This window comes from Microcebus murinus, chromosome 10 (assembly GCF_040939455.1).
Source record: "Microcebus murinus isolate Inina chromosome 10, M.murinus_Inina_mat1.0, whole genome shotgun sequence".
In the NCBI taxonomy this organism is placed as follows: domain Eukaryota; kingdom Metazoa; phylum Chordata; class Mammalia; order Primates; family Cheirogaleidae; genus Microcebus; species Microcebus murinus.
The window spans coordinates 50,205,277-50,218,762 of NC_134113.1; positions in this window are offsets into that span (position 1 = coordinate 50,205,277).

The window sequence follows — 13,486 nt, forward strand, 5'->3', positions numbered from 1 at the left end:
GTTTCACTAATGTGCAAACTAAGCTACAGCATTATTCATTTTTTTAATTAAACTTAAAGAGCACCTGCAGGAATTCATAAATGTTGATTGTTTCCTTATTTTGAACACAACATGCTTGAAGTTGTCTAACAGAATTTAATATTTGGTGGGGGAAGTGGGATATGGTGAGGAAGGATAGAAAGAAAACCTAATAGAATCCCATCTCTGCATGCTAAAATAATTTGCAACCAATCAGTGTTAGTCCTGCTGCTATCACTAATTCAAGTGATTAAATTCAATTGCATTACAATAAACAAATGGGCAGTTGATTATCTAAATATATAAGTAAAATACCTTTCATTTAGCTATAACATGTCAAAAGCTTGGAAGTTATTATTCCCATCTTTACAATAAGATGAAAAGATGAATCCAAATCAATTTGGATTCAAATTGGATCAATTTCTTGGATTCAATCAGAAAATTGAGTTCAGGGGGCAAACTGCCACCCTGAAATTTGGAAAAATAGATGAATACAGAGAATCACAGCCAAATACAGATACTCACAGCCAAATACAGAAAATCACAGCCGAGATCAGCTTATCTGGAACAGAGGCTGTAAGAGCCATAAACTGATAGAAACATTTAAATGATAATTTTGATGAATTGCTGGAGACTGAGTGTGAGCTAGCTTGCGAGTAAGAACTCTTGGGTGGACTCTTAGGGGGCCTCCCACACTTTCCTGGGTTTTACCTCTGGGAATACCCGAGATCTCCTGGTGAACAGCCAAGAAAAACAAATGTCTTCTTTTTGACAGAAGGAGGGGGAAAGAAATCATTTTGAGAGAAACCCAGAACATTCACCATAACAAAAGCCTATTCTCAAAGAGAAACAACTTTACCAGCTCCTTAGCCCACCAGTGAGAAGGGTGATTATTCAATCCCAGTTCCCTCTAGCTTACCTGTCTCACCTAAGGGGAGAAAAAGTAAGTTTGGAAACACTGTGAATGTCACAGCCTAGAGAGACAGATGCACTAAAATACTGAGACTTCATCATAAAATTATAGCATACTTCTCCTCCACACCTTATCAACAACAGGATTATAATATAATAGCAATAACAGTGGATTATAGCTGAAAGAGCTGCAAGACAGAGACTCTATTTAAGAAGCAGTTCTTTGGGAAACCAAAGACAAGAGGGGAAACATAAATGAGGAAACTGAAGCTTCTGGCAACTACAGCTGCAATAAACATTAAGCACAGTCCAATGCTCAGCCAGATTAGCATGAGAGTTTCTTTCAAAATGATAACTTTCCCCTTCCTCCTGCCAACAACAAGAGAGTTCCCCCCCCCCCCCCGTGGCTGTTCACCTGGAGATCCTAGGTATTCCCAGAGGTAAAACCCAGGAAAGTGTGGGAGGCCCCCTAAGAGTCCACCCAAGAGTTCTTACTCTCAAGCTAGCTCATACTCAGTTTCCTGTAATTCATCAAAATTATCATTTAATGTTTCTACCAGTTTATGGCTCTTATAGCCTCTGTTCCAGATAATCTGATCTCAGCTGTGATTCTCTGTATTTGGCTGTGAGTATCTGTATTTGGCTGTGATTCTCTGTATTCATCTATTTTTCCAAATTTCAGGGTGGCAGTTTGCCCCCTGAACTCAAAAGGCCTTTACACTAAAGGCCTATTTACCTCAGTTCCTATTATTCAATACAAGTCCAGATTTCAACTATATATCACAAGTCATGCTACAATGCAAAAAAAAAAAAAAAAAAAAAAACACAGCCTAATGAGACAAAGCAAGCATAATAACCAGACTCAGATATGACATAGATTTTGGAATTATTAGATAGGGAATTTAAGCACCATGATTAATTTGTTACGGTTTTTAGAGGAAAAAGTAGACAATATGTAAGAACAGATGGGTTTCATAGCAGAGAGATGGAAACTGTAATAAAGAATAAATAGGAAATGTTAGAAGTCAGAAACACTGTAACAAAAATGAAGAATGTCTTTGTCAGGCTCATTAGTAGACTAGACATGGACAAGGAGAGAAGCAATGCACTTGAAGATATAGTAACAGAAACTTCCAAACAGAGATGCAAACAGAAAAAAAATTGAAAATAAAATTTAATAAAAGAATAGAACATCCAGAAATTGTGGAACAATTTCAAAAGGTGGAACATTCATGTCCTTCAAACACCAAAAGAAGAAAGAGAGAACAGAATAAAAGATATATTAAACACAATAATGTCTCAGATTTTCAAGTTAGTGACAGATATCAAATCCCAGATAAAGATCGAATACCAACCATTATAAATACCAAATAATCAACACTTAGGCATATCACATTCAAACTGCAGAAAACCAAAGAAAATTAGAACATTTAAAAAAGAAGCCAAAGATTTAAAAATACCCAAACACTTACCTTACCTATAGAGGAATAAGGGTAGAAATTACACTGGACTTCTTTTTCAGAAACTATATGAACAAGAAATGAGTGGAGTGAAATATTTAAAGTGTTGAAAGAAAAAAAAAAACCCACCAACCTAGAATTTTATATCCAGCAAAATTATTTTCAAAGAATAAAAAGAAAAGAAAAGAAATGAAGTCTTTCTCAGACAAACAAACAAAAACTGAAAAGATTTATTGTCAGTAAACTTTCCCTGCAAGAAATTTTAGAAGAAATTCTTCAGAGAGAAGAAGAATTTTGATCTACATAAAATAGGAAGAGTGTCAGAGAAGGAATAAAGGAAATAAAATCTTTAATAAACCATAACAAGAAGTATGATTGATATACTAAGAAAGGAGAGAAAATAAAATTCTATGAAATGCTCAATCTAAATCAGCCCAAAAAAGGCAGAAAAAAGGTAAGATTTCAAAAGAAATGTGAAAAATAGAAAACAGTTATAAACATGGTAGACATTAAACCAATTATATCACTGTATTATATTAGTCTGCTTGTGCTACCATAACAAAATAGCATAGACTAGATGGCTTAAAAGGCAGAAATTTATTTTCTTATAGTTCTGGAGACTATAACTATGCATTGTGAACAAAAAAGCCCACTTTAAATATAAAGATACTTAGTAAAAGTAAAAGAATAGAAAGATAATACCATACTAATGCTAATCAAATGAAATGTGAGTATTTATACTAAATTTAGACTAACCTGACTTTAGAGTTAGGAAAATTATCAAGGATAAAGAGAGACATTACATAATAATAAAGGAATCGTGTGGATTCAAGTTAGAGATACCAGTATAAACTCAATTTCAGTTAACGTAGTTACAGATAGTTGCATATAGAAATATTTATACATACATTCATATACACAGATTAGTGTACACACATACTTTTTTGTGTGTGCTGTCAACTGAGAGGGCCTAAAAGAAAGACATGCCAGTAGCAATGAGCACACCTGGCACCCAGCTGTTAATTTTTTTATACCATCTTCCAATCCAGGCTTCTTAGAGAAATGGCTGGCTCTAAAACTAGGGAAAAAATACACAAAATGAACCTGGAACATCTTGTAGTGTCAGAAAATAAGGAAATGAAAAACAAAAAAATATTGAGGGGGTATGTCAAAGGGACACAGGACCCTAGTGAAAGACCTCCCAATGGCTACAGCTGAAATAATTCAAGCAGCATAATAATAAATCAGTATTGCATTATACCCCAAAGTATAGATAAATATCCATTAGTCCATGCTGATACAAATAAATGATTAAATAGCTTAATAAATGGTGGTGAGGGGAGACAAATTTCCCATGGAGAAGAATTCCAAAAAATTTTGGTACATATTCCACCCTTAAGGAGGGAAGAGCATAACTCTCCAGTTCTTCAATGTAGGATGCACATAGTAGCTTCCTTCCAAAGAATAATGTACGAAAAGGAAGAAAAAAAGAGTAATGTTACAGTGGAGAAAACCAACAAACCCTACTCAGCCAGGTGATCAAGGTCAACATAAACAGTCTAAGTCATGTTGCTAGTGTGTATCATTGACATTGTGTGATAAAGATGGCACTGAACCTTTGTAGTCATCCAAAATCTGTTTTGGAAAACCAAAATCTGGTTTTCCATCTGTTTACATCCTCTGCTATTTCCTTCCTTAGTGTTTTGTAGTTCTCCTGTAGAGGTCTTTCACCTACTTAGTTAAATATATTCCTAGGAATTTTATTTCCTTTGTTGCTACTTGAAGGGTATTGAGTGTTTGATTTGGTTCTCAGTTTGACTGTTGCTGGCATATAGGAATGCTACTGATTTCTGTACATTGATTTTGTAACCTGAGACTTTGCTGAATTTGTTTATCAATTCCAGTAGTCTCATGGCAGAATATTTGGTGTTTTGTAGATATAGTATCACATCCTCAGTAAAGAGCAATAGTTTGACTTCTTCTGCCTCCATTGGATGCCCTCGATTTCCTGCTCTTGTCTGATTGCTGTGGCTAGGACTTCCAGCACTAAGTTGAATAGAAGTGATGATAGAGGGCAACCTTGTCTGGTTCCAGTTCTAAGCAGGAATACTTTCAATTTTTCCCCGTTCAGTATAAAGGCTGCACTCCCAGCTCAGGCCATGATGCTTGAGAGGGAATCTCCTAGTTTGCATCACAGTCGGGGGAAATCTGCTGGTTTGAGGTCCTGCCTGCTGGCAGAGGCCTGGGAGAAACCACGGTATAGGGAAGGGTGGAAAGGAGCAAAGCCTGCTCCAGACTATAGGTCTCAGACAGCCCCACCTCCACACATAGACTTTTTGGCTGAGTGGGGCCATTTCAGCCCCTTCCTCGCAGCTTTGCCCAGAAGCACAGACCTTTGACCCCTGCTAACAGCATCTGTGGAGCTTGAGGGCAGGCTCGCCCAACCCAGCCCCATCCAACCTCAGTCCCTCACCTGCCCTGCTGAGGGGGAGAATATGAAAACACCCCAAAAGTCCCAGGGCCCCACCCACAACCTGAGGGACTAGAGTGTGTCTCTAGAGGAAGGAGAGAGCTGGTTACAGGACCCAAAAACAACATTGCACTTGCTCCTTCTGGCAAGCGCCACCTACTGACAAGGAGGTCAATTTGCACTGCATTTACTGACATCATACTGGGTGTAGTCGTGTCATTATCTAAATGAAAATTCAAAGGTTAAGAAGCAAGCAATAGCTGCTCCAGATGGGAAGGAAACAGCAAAAAACTCTGGAAGTGTGAAGAATCAATCAGCCATTGTTAATATAACAACGAGAACGGTTTGTGCCACATTGATGTAACTTGGCAGCCAAAGAGATTGGACTGGAATGCACATGCTTGAACAATGACAGTGTCACTGTGCTAGTCAGTGGGGCGCTAGACGCTGTTGAGTGAGCATGTGTGTTGTGTGGCTGTTGCATTCAAAATGACTGAGCAAGTAGAGCAATGAATCTTCATCAGATTTTGCGTGAAGCTTGCACATTCCTCCACGGAAACTATTCAGATGATTCAGAAGGCTTTTGGGGACAATGCAATGGAGTACAGCACAAATAAAAGTGTGGCACAAACACTTCGAAGATGGTGGAGAATCTGTTGAAAGTGATCCATGGCCTAGAAGGGCTGCAACAGCAGAACACCTGAGAAAGTTGAACATGTACAGGTCAGGTTAAGAGACACTGGGAAAACTGTGTGAGGTCCCAATGTGCCTACTTTGAAGGGGACTGAGATGGCATTGTCCTATGTGCAATGTTTCTTGTACCTTGTATCATCCTCAATAAATGTCTCTATTTTTCCAATTACATGGTTGGATACTTTCCAGACAGACCTTGTATATTAATTCATAGTGCATTACAGGCAGGTGTGTCACTTACAAATACAAAGTTATATGATGAAGGCCTCATCCCAGTCTTCTTAGTTTTGCTCTTTGACTGTGTTTAATAATAGTAATAATAATAACAGTAGTAATAATAATGGCAGCAAACACTTACTGAATAGTTAATATGTTCTACCTAGGGGCTACTAAAATCTTCTCAATAGCTATGAGAGATATTAGTATAATCCTCATTTGACAGGTGTGGCAGTTAAGGCATGATGGGGTGACAAGATGTGTCCAAGGTGTCACAGCTTACAAGGGCGGACCTGGAATCCAAACTCTGGCAGTCCGGACCTGGGATCCGAACCCTGGCAGTCCGGGTGATATCAACGCACATTCCACAGTCTCTGCCTCTATTACACTGGAGGATAAAAATCACCTGGGAAAAAATGTGAAAAGGCCCCAAATTGAGTCTCTCTGTATATGTAAAGTGGCCAGTCCTCCTCCCCCAGGCAACATACAGTCCCTGAAGGAGTGGTCCCTTTCTGCGGAACCACCTTAAGGAGGAAACGCACCTGCAGCCTATGTCTGTCTCCGGGGAAAATGCCATTTGAATCAGCTCTCTGTGGCATGAATAATTCACAACTGTGACCCAGGGCTGCTGCTGGTACAGGCTATTCTTCTATACCTGGCAGCCCCAAGAGATCCCTAAATTCAGTTCAGGACCTCGCATGGTAGAGAGAAAAGGATGCACTCCCCTCCTGAGAGGTGCGATCAGTAAGGACATTTGCCCTGCAGCCCAGGGGAGAGAGTTATGCAAATGTTGTTCCTCACAGGTGCCTGACCTGGCTGATGAGCTAAACCCCTAATTCCCCTCCTGGAAGAGAGAGAAGGAGCATCCCATTTCCAGAGATTCCTGCCTCCATTGACCGGCACCGGTTGCCCTCCCCTTCAACCTGCTGAGTGGAAATGCCGCTTCCCAAAGCTCACCTTGTTTAATTAAGAAGCTTCATTAAACCCTAAGGCAGAAGTGGGCTTTGCGGGAAGGAACATAATATTTTAATAGCTTTTTTTTAGTGACAATAACCTGATTTTCTATTTTCAAAGTAAACAAATAAAAGAAAATCCCTGCATTTCACTCACCTACTAAACCACATATTAACAGGATTTTTATTTTCATATTTGTGATCATATTACTTTTTCGTGATCTTGGACAAGTTACTTAACCTATTTGTGCCTTGGTTTCCTCTTCTATATAAATGAAATAACAATAATACCTACCTCGCAGGGTTACTGTGGGGATTAAAAAAGTTAATACATACAATGAATGTGGCTAGTATTATTATCAGCCATGAAGAAAAAAGAAACCCAGCAATCTACCCTAGGTAATTATGCAAACAAATTTCTAACTGTAGGAATACTGCCCAGGTCAGTTCATTCCATCCCTCTTTTTGATCTATGCTCTTTGTATTAATAAAGCATAATTCTAGGTTTCTAAAACCTCTCTCCTAAACTTTAGATTTAAATATGCAAATAGTTGCTGAACATATACACTGGGACCTCATAGGCATTTTATATTTATAGTGTCTACAACTCTCTGACAGACTTCTCTATTATATTGGTAATTTGCTTTAAAAATATTTCTTTATAAACAGCAGGAAGTATGTTTACATTTCCAACAGCTCTAGAAGTTAATTATAACATATGCCTGGGGGGAGGCGGGGAGTTGGGAAGTATTTGAAATACTCCATCAGCAATCAACGCTCCAAGGATGGTTACTAAATATTTGAATTATCGCCATCAGAATCTGAGACCCTAGAGTTTGTAACCAGCTTAAAGAATATTGGAAATTTTCTTTTAAATATTTAAAGAAATGAATGTGCTCAAGAAAGGTGATTGGCTAGGAACGTTCTACAGGCTCCACTACCCTTGCACAAACATAGACTGAGAACCCAGCAAGCTTATCAGACCTCAGGTGTGGAGCCTCAGGCTAACATTGCAAAGGCTCAGCATCCACCTCACTCCACGAAGGACGTTATAACCTAACCGGACTAGAAGGTTGGCTACCCCTTCACTCAGAAAGTCCTGGAATTGGTTCACATGAACTTTTTCTACAAGGTGCTGGTCAGGTGCCTGGTGCAGGTGTGGCACTGTTTTTGTACCTTTTTGCTAATCACACTTGGGCATTTGGGAAAATTAGGTCTAAGACTTGCTTTGAGGGTGGTACCTCATCGTGTCACAAGGTTGTGGGGAAAAGGAGGCATAGGCCACACATACCTCTGCTCCGTCAGAAGCCAAAATATTCACCAAATAATGTGGCATCTTCTGATCTGCTAAATCGGCTTTAGAACAATTTGCATGAATTTCCTACATGGTGGTTGGCCCTACAGTTCACCCAGATGCCTCCATCGGAAAGGCAGGAGTTATCCTAGATTATTTATTTTTATCACATTAGTCACACACTTAAAATCTCTCCAGTGTGTTTCTTCAACTACATCCTTGTTAAGTACACCCCAGTTGAGACCCTCTGTCTTCTTCCTGGAACTCTATAAATGCTTTTCTCCTCATCTTGCTATGCCTTCTACCACTGTCCACATTGCAGTCACCAGGAATATATGCATGAATATAGCCCCGTTGCTATTCCACTGATTAAAAGCTCCCAAACGTTTGCATTTATCTATACAGTGAAGTTTAAACACCTTATATACATTCATCATTTTATCTTCTACCTTTGGCAATATCTGTCTCTGGTCAGATCTTGCTCCTACCTTCTAGACTTACAAACCCTTATGGTAATTTGCTCCCATTCATCTCTTTATCGTCAATACCCAGAAGGTAGCTCATCTTATATTTCCTAGAAGAAGGAGAATCATAGTGGTTGCTTAAGTAACTACTTAGAATAGAGTTCAGTATAATATAATAGCTAACAGTTTTTGAGTATAGTAGTTACCATGTGCCAGACACTATTCATAAGCATTCCATGTGAATCCATTCATTCAATTCTCATAAGAACAATATAAGTTAGTATTGCAACCTTTCCATTTTTACAAATGTGAAAACTGAACACAGAGAGGTTAAGTAACTAACACAATGCCACGCAGCTTGTAGTTATCAGAACCAGGACTCAAACTATGGCTGTCAGGCTTTAGAAATGTTAGAGGTAATATTTCTAACCATTATATTCTGCAGTTCTTTTGCAGCCTTTGAAATGGATGGAATTTGTGGTGAACAGAATTTTGAGCCAGGCACTTTACAGCTCTGAACTTCATTCTTATCTATACAATGGAGGTAATTATGAATGTCCCATAGAGTTGGCGTGAGGATTAAATCAGATAATTCTATAAACCATTTGCTCTGTGCTTTGTTATGTTATTACCTCCTACTTCCTCTGCCCTCGCCTACTCTAGTCTCCGGCCTCCTTGCTTTTCCACAACACACCTCACGCATACGCCAGTGCCTTAGGACACTTGCACAGGCCACTCCCTCTGGGATATTCTTCTTCCGGATGCCCACACAGCCAGCCCTCTCACCACCTGCGAGTCTGTGCTCAGATCCTACCTTTTCAGGGAGGCTGAACGTTAAGTATCTTATTTTAAATGGCAACACTCCCTTCACTTCCTATACTCCTGAGACGTCTTTACTGCTCTATTTGGTTCATCTTTCCATATCGCCTGTCATCTTCTAGCAACTACACAACTGATTTACTTATAATGTGTTTATGATCTGCCGTCCCTCACTGGACTGTAAGTTCCATGAGGGCAGCAGGGATTTTTATCTGGTTTGTTCAGAGTTTTAGCCCAACTGCCTAAGACAGTGCTTCACGTGGAGAGGCACTAAGCAAATATTGGTTTAATAAGTGAAAGTTCTTTTCCTTCACCTCTCCTCATACATTTTAGCCCCTCTCATCCTGCATTCTCAGTTTTATGCTTCACTTTCTCAAGGAAACCTTTTCTGACAACTCCCTTCCACCCCCAGCTATGACCACGGTCCCTTTGTCCTTCTTCCTCCTTAGCACCAAATCGGATGTGTCACATTTATGTTTGTGAGAACTTGACCAACGTGTGTCTCCCCAGCAGGTGATAATGTCCGTGAAGATGGGAATTGTTTTGCTCCCCATTTTATGCCCAGGCCAAGCACAGTGGCTGGTATGTGATAGGCCTAGAATACAGATGGATAATGAAAGACTGGAGAAAGGAAGGAGGACCCCCTTTTATTCAGTGTGGTAAGGATTGGTAAGGACCGTGAGAACAACTCATATGACCCTCTTATAGTCATTTGCCACTTTAACTTACTTAGCAAGTTTGCCTACTGTGATGGTTAATTTTACGTATCAGCTTACTGGGCCACAAGGTGCCCAGATATTTGGTCAAACATTATTCTGAGTGTTTCTGTGAGGGTGCTTTTGGATGAGATTAACATGTGCATGGGTAGACCAGCTAAAGCAGATTGCCCCTCTAGTGTGGGTGGCTCTTGCCCAATCAGCTGAAGGCCTGAGTAGAATAAAAGGGCGGACCCCCTCATGAGGTAAGAGGGAAAGAATTCCTCCTGCCTGCCTATTTTTAAGCTTCAGAATTGTGTTTTTTCCTTGCCTTCAAGCTCAAACTGAAACACTGGCTTTTCCTGGATTTCAAGCCTGTGGCCTTTCAGACTAGAACCACAGTGTCGCCTCCAGCTCGCTGACTGGGAGCTCGGGACTTGTCAGCTTCCGTAATTGCATGAACCAATTCCTTACTCATCCCCCTCTCTCTCTCCCTCCTATGTTTCTGTTTCTCTGGAGAACTGTGACTATTGCACCTACATTATCTGGCTTGATCTTCACCATAACCTTGGAGCGCAGGTAGGAAAAGAGTTTTATATGAAGTTATACATGTTCCATGTGGCCAACCCAGAACTGGAACCCAAGTTTTCTGACTCTACAAAGTCCTGTTTCAGTGCTTTCTCGCTAGCCACTTTGGACATTTGGTGGAATCTGGTCTAATACTTGCTTTCAGAGTAACATACCACCTGGTAGAAGGATTCCTGGACGGCCCTAATGAAGGCCTGCACTCATCATCTGTGCCTTTGCCAAAGATTTCCTCAGGCTAAGACTCCGAAGAGAGCTCCCAAACCAGCCCCTCCAGCCCTGCCTCAGGCCTGCCTCCACTCCTCTCTTTGCCCCAAAACTGCAGGCAGAAGGACACAGCTCAGCCAAATGCTTCGTAGGCATTGCTGCCTATTGCTTGGCGCTATCTACTCAAAATATAAATACACATAATTGAATTTGGTGAAACACAAAAACACAAAATATATTTTGAGCGTTATTGAAGGCACAAGCAAGAAAAATAATGTATGTGCGACTGCATCACTCAAATTTAACACTGAAAATGTAAAATAGGTAACAGATTTTAAAACCAAATCTGTTGAACTCTCACTTGCCTGTGAGACCAATAAAAATCTCAACTCCTATATAAAGCCTTATCAACCTGCTTCCCAAAAGAATCCATTTCTTTTGATTCTGTATCCTTTCCTCTGCAGAAAAATGTAATTCTCTTATATCAATGATCATACATTATGGGGCCTTCTCTCCCCTAGACTGAGGGTTTGCTTTTCATTTTTTGAAGGATGACAATGTTATCCTAGTAGCTCAAGCCCTGAGCATGGTGCCTACCACATTCTACTTGCTCTGTAAAGTCTCATGAGCATCTCCAAGTCCCTCCACCCCCCACCAAACCAGATGCCCTTTCTTGTCAAAGAACATTCAGAGAAAAAGATACAGATATTAGCCAGAACATTTTCTGACATCAAACTGACACCACTCTAACCAAAAATAACTAGACATTTGCTACTTCTTCTGATTGCCTTCATGACGCTGAGGTGAAGGGGTCACACCTCTTTAGATCTTTTCTTGGATAAATGAGAGGATAAAATAGCTTACCAAGGCACAATGACCCAAGCTTATACTAAAAACTTCAGCTAACGCCGTTCAGGAAGAGAAGGTTTCTGATGAATTTCTGCTGCCCAGTTCAGGCACAGAGAAATAAAGAACAGCAGCCAGTATAATTAGCAAGCAGTTCTTCCAGCAACAGGATTTACACCTGGACATAATCATGTTCACTGAGGTTGTGATGAACATTTGCTAAGTCAAACGCTTTTTGAAAAATTATAAAGCTAATGATCTTGCACTGACAGCATAACCTTGAGCTGATTGCCAAATAGAATGCCAAGTGTAAACACTTAATGGAAGCAAACAAGCAACAATAATGGTCCTTCTTGTGACCCCCAGATCAGTGACTCTGTGTGCTTTTGAAAAGTTCAGTGAAGCACTTTTCTACTTGCTAGCAATTTTTTATGCAGCTTTATGTATTTTATGATCTGACTTAATATGGATGAGAAGCATTTTATCAGTCAGAGAAAGATGTAATAATTGCTTCTCTTCCTCCAATTTCTTATCCCCAGAAGTGGAAATAATCATCCCTGAACTGTAGTAGGGGCCAGTTATTATTTTGAAATATTGGCAAGGGCCATAGGTAAAATCATTAAGGCTTATTCTATGAATTAAGGGCATTTGTGTAATTTATCACGTATGAAGGTGGGGAACTGAAGCCATGCAATGGTAGATGAACACACAATGAACTTCCCATCATTTGGGATCTCTGTAACTAAACCTCTCTATCAGCTGGAGAATGGCCTTGTGAAAGAAACATAAGACATAAGACGAAAGTACATGGGTATGAATCCTATTCTCCAACCTCAAAACAGCTAAATAACCATTCTTAACTTCCAATTGCCTTTTATCAATAAAGGTGGGTAGTAATTTAGGGTTTATAAGATCGTTAGGAGGATAAAATGAGATCATATATTTGGGACTGACTTGTATAATGCCTGGAACAAAGTGGTCAATAAATATTATTGGGTAAATATGAATAATAGAATGTATTCCTCTATGCTTTAAATTAAATAGCATCCATATTATACTATTTTTCTTTCTTTCTTTTTGCCTTCCCAACATACAATTCCTTCCTTACATCACAATTCCCCATTTCATACATTTGATAAAGTGCCCATTTTGATTATTATAGAAGCCCAAATGGGGAGACATGCCCTCCACTTATTTCAGGTAAACTAGGACCAGGTATATTATCATGTTATACATTTCGCTAATCATATTTATTGCTGTCATGTCTTTTCCCCAATATCACAAGCTTCATAAAGACAAGTATTTTTTATCTATTTTGTTCATTAATGCATTTCTAGGATCTAGAACACTGCTTGACACACAAAAAGGTGATCAATAAATATAAGCTGAGAAAATTTCATGCTTCTTTCCAAAATATAGAGTAATGAACAAATAATGCAAGAATTAAGGGATAGTTCGAATCACTCTAGCTGATGGACAACTGTAGTCAAGATGCCCAGTGGAGGTATTCAACAGAGATCCCTGCTAGCAGAGCCATTGAGTACTACGAGAAGAAGTATCAGCCAGAATCTTCCTGCCTTTTAGCCTCCTGAGCTCTCTTGGTTCCTGCCTGGTTTCCCAAACTGCTTTTGCAGATTGCCCCAAATCTTGTGAGTGATCTAATACCCTTTCTACAGATCTGTTTATTGCTTAAAAGGTCTGGTTTATGTTGCTTGCAACTATGTGGCTGTTGCTGAATTTATGCTTGCTTGGTGTCTATAAAAGAGAGTAACTGCTAAAAACAGAGCTAATGGGAACATTATGACATATGCAACCTCATTTTGATGGTGTCACATATGGCTTGAGCTAACCACC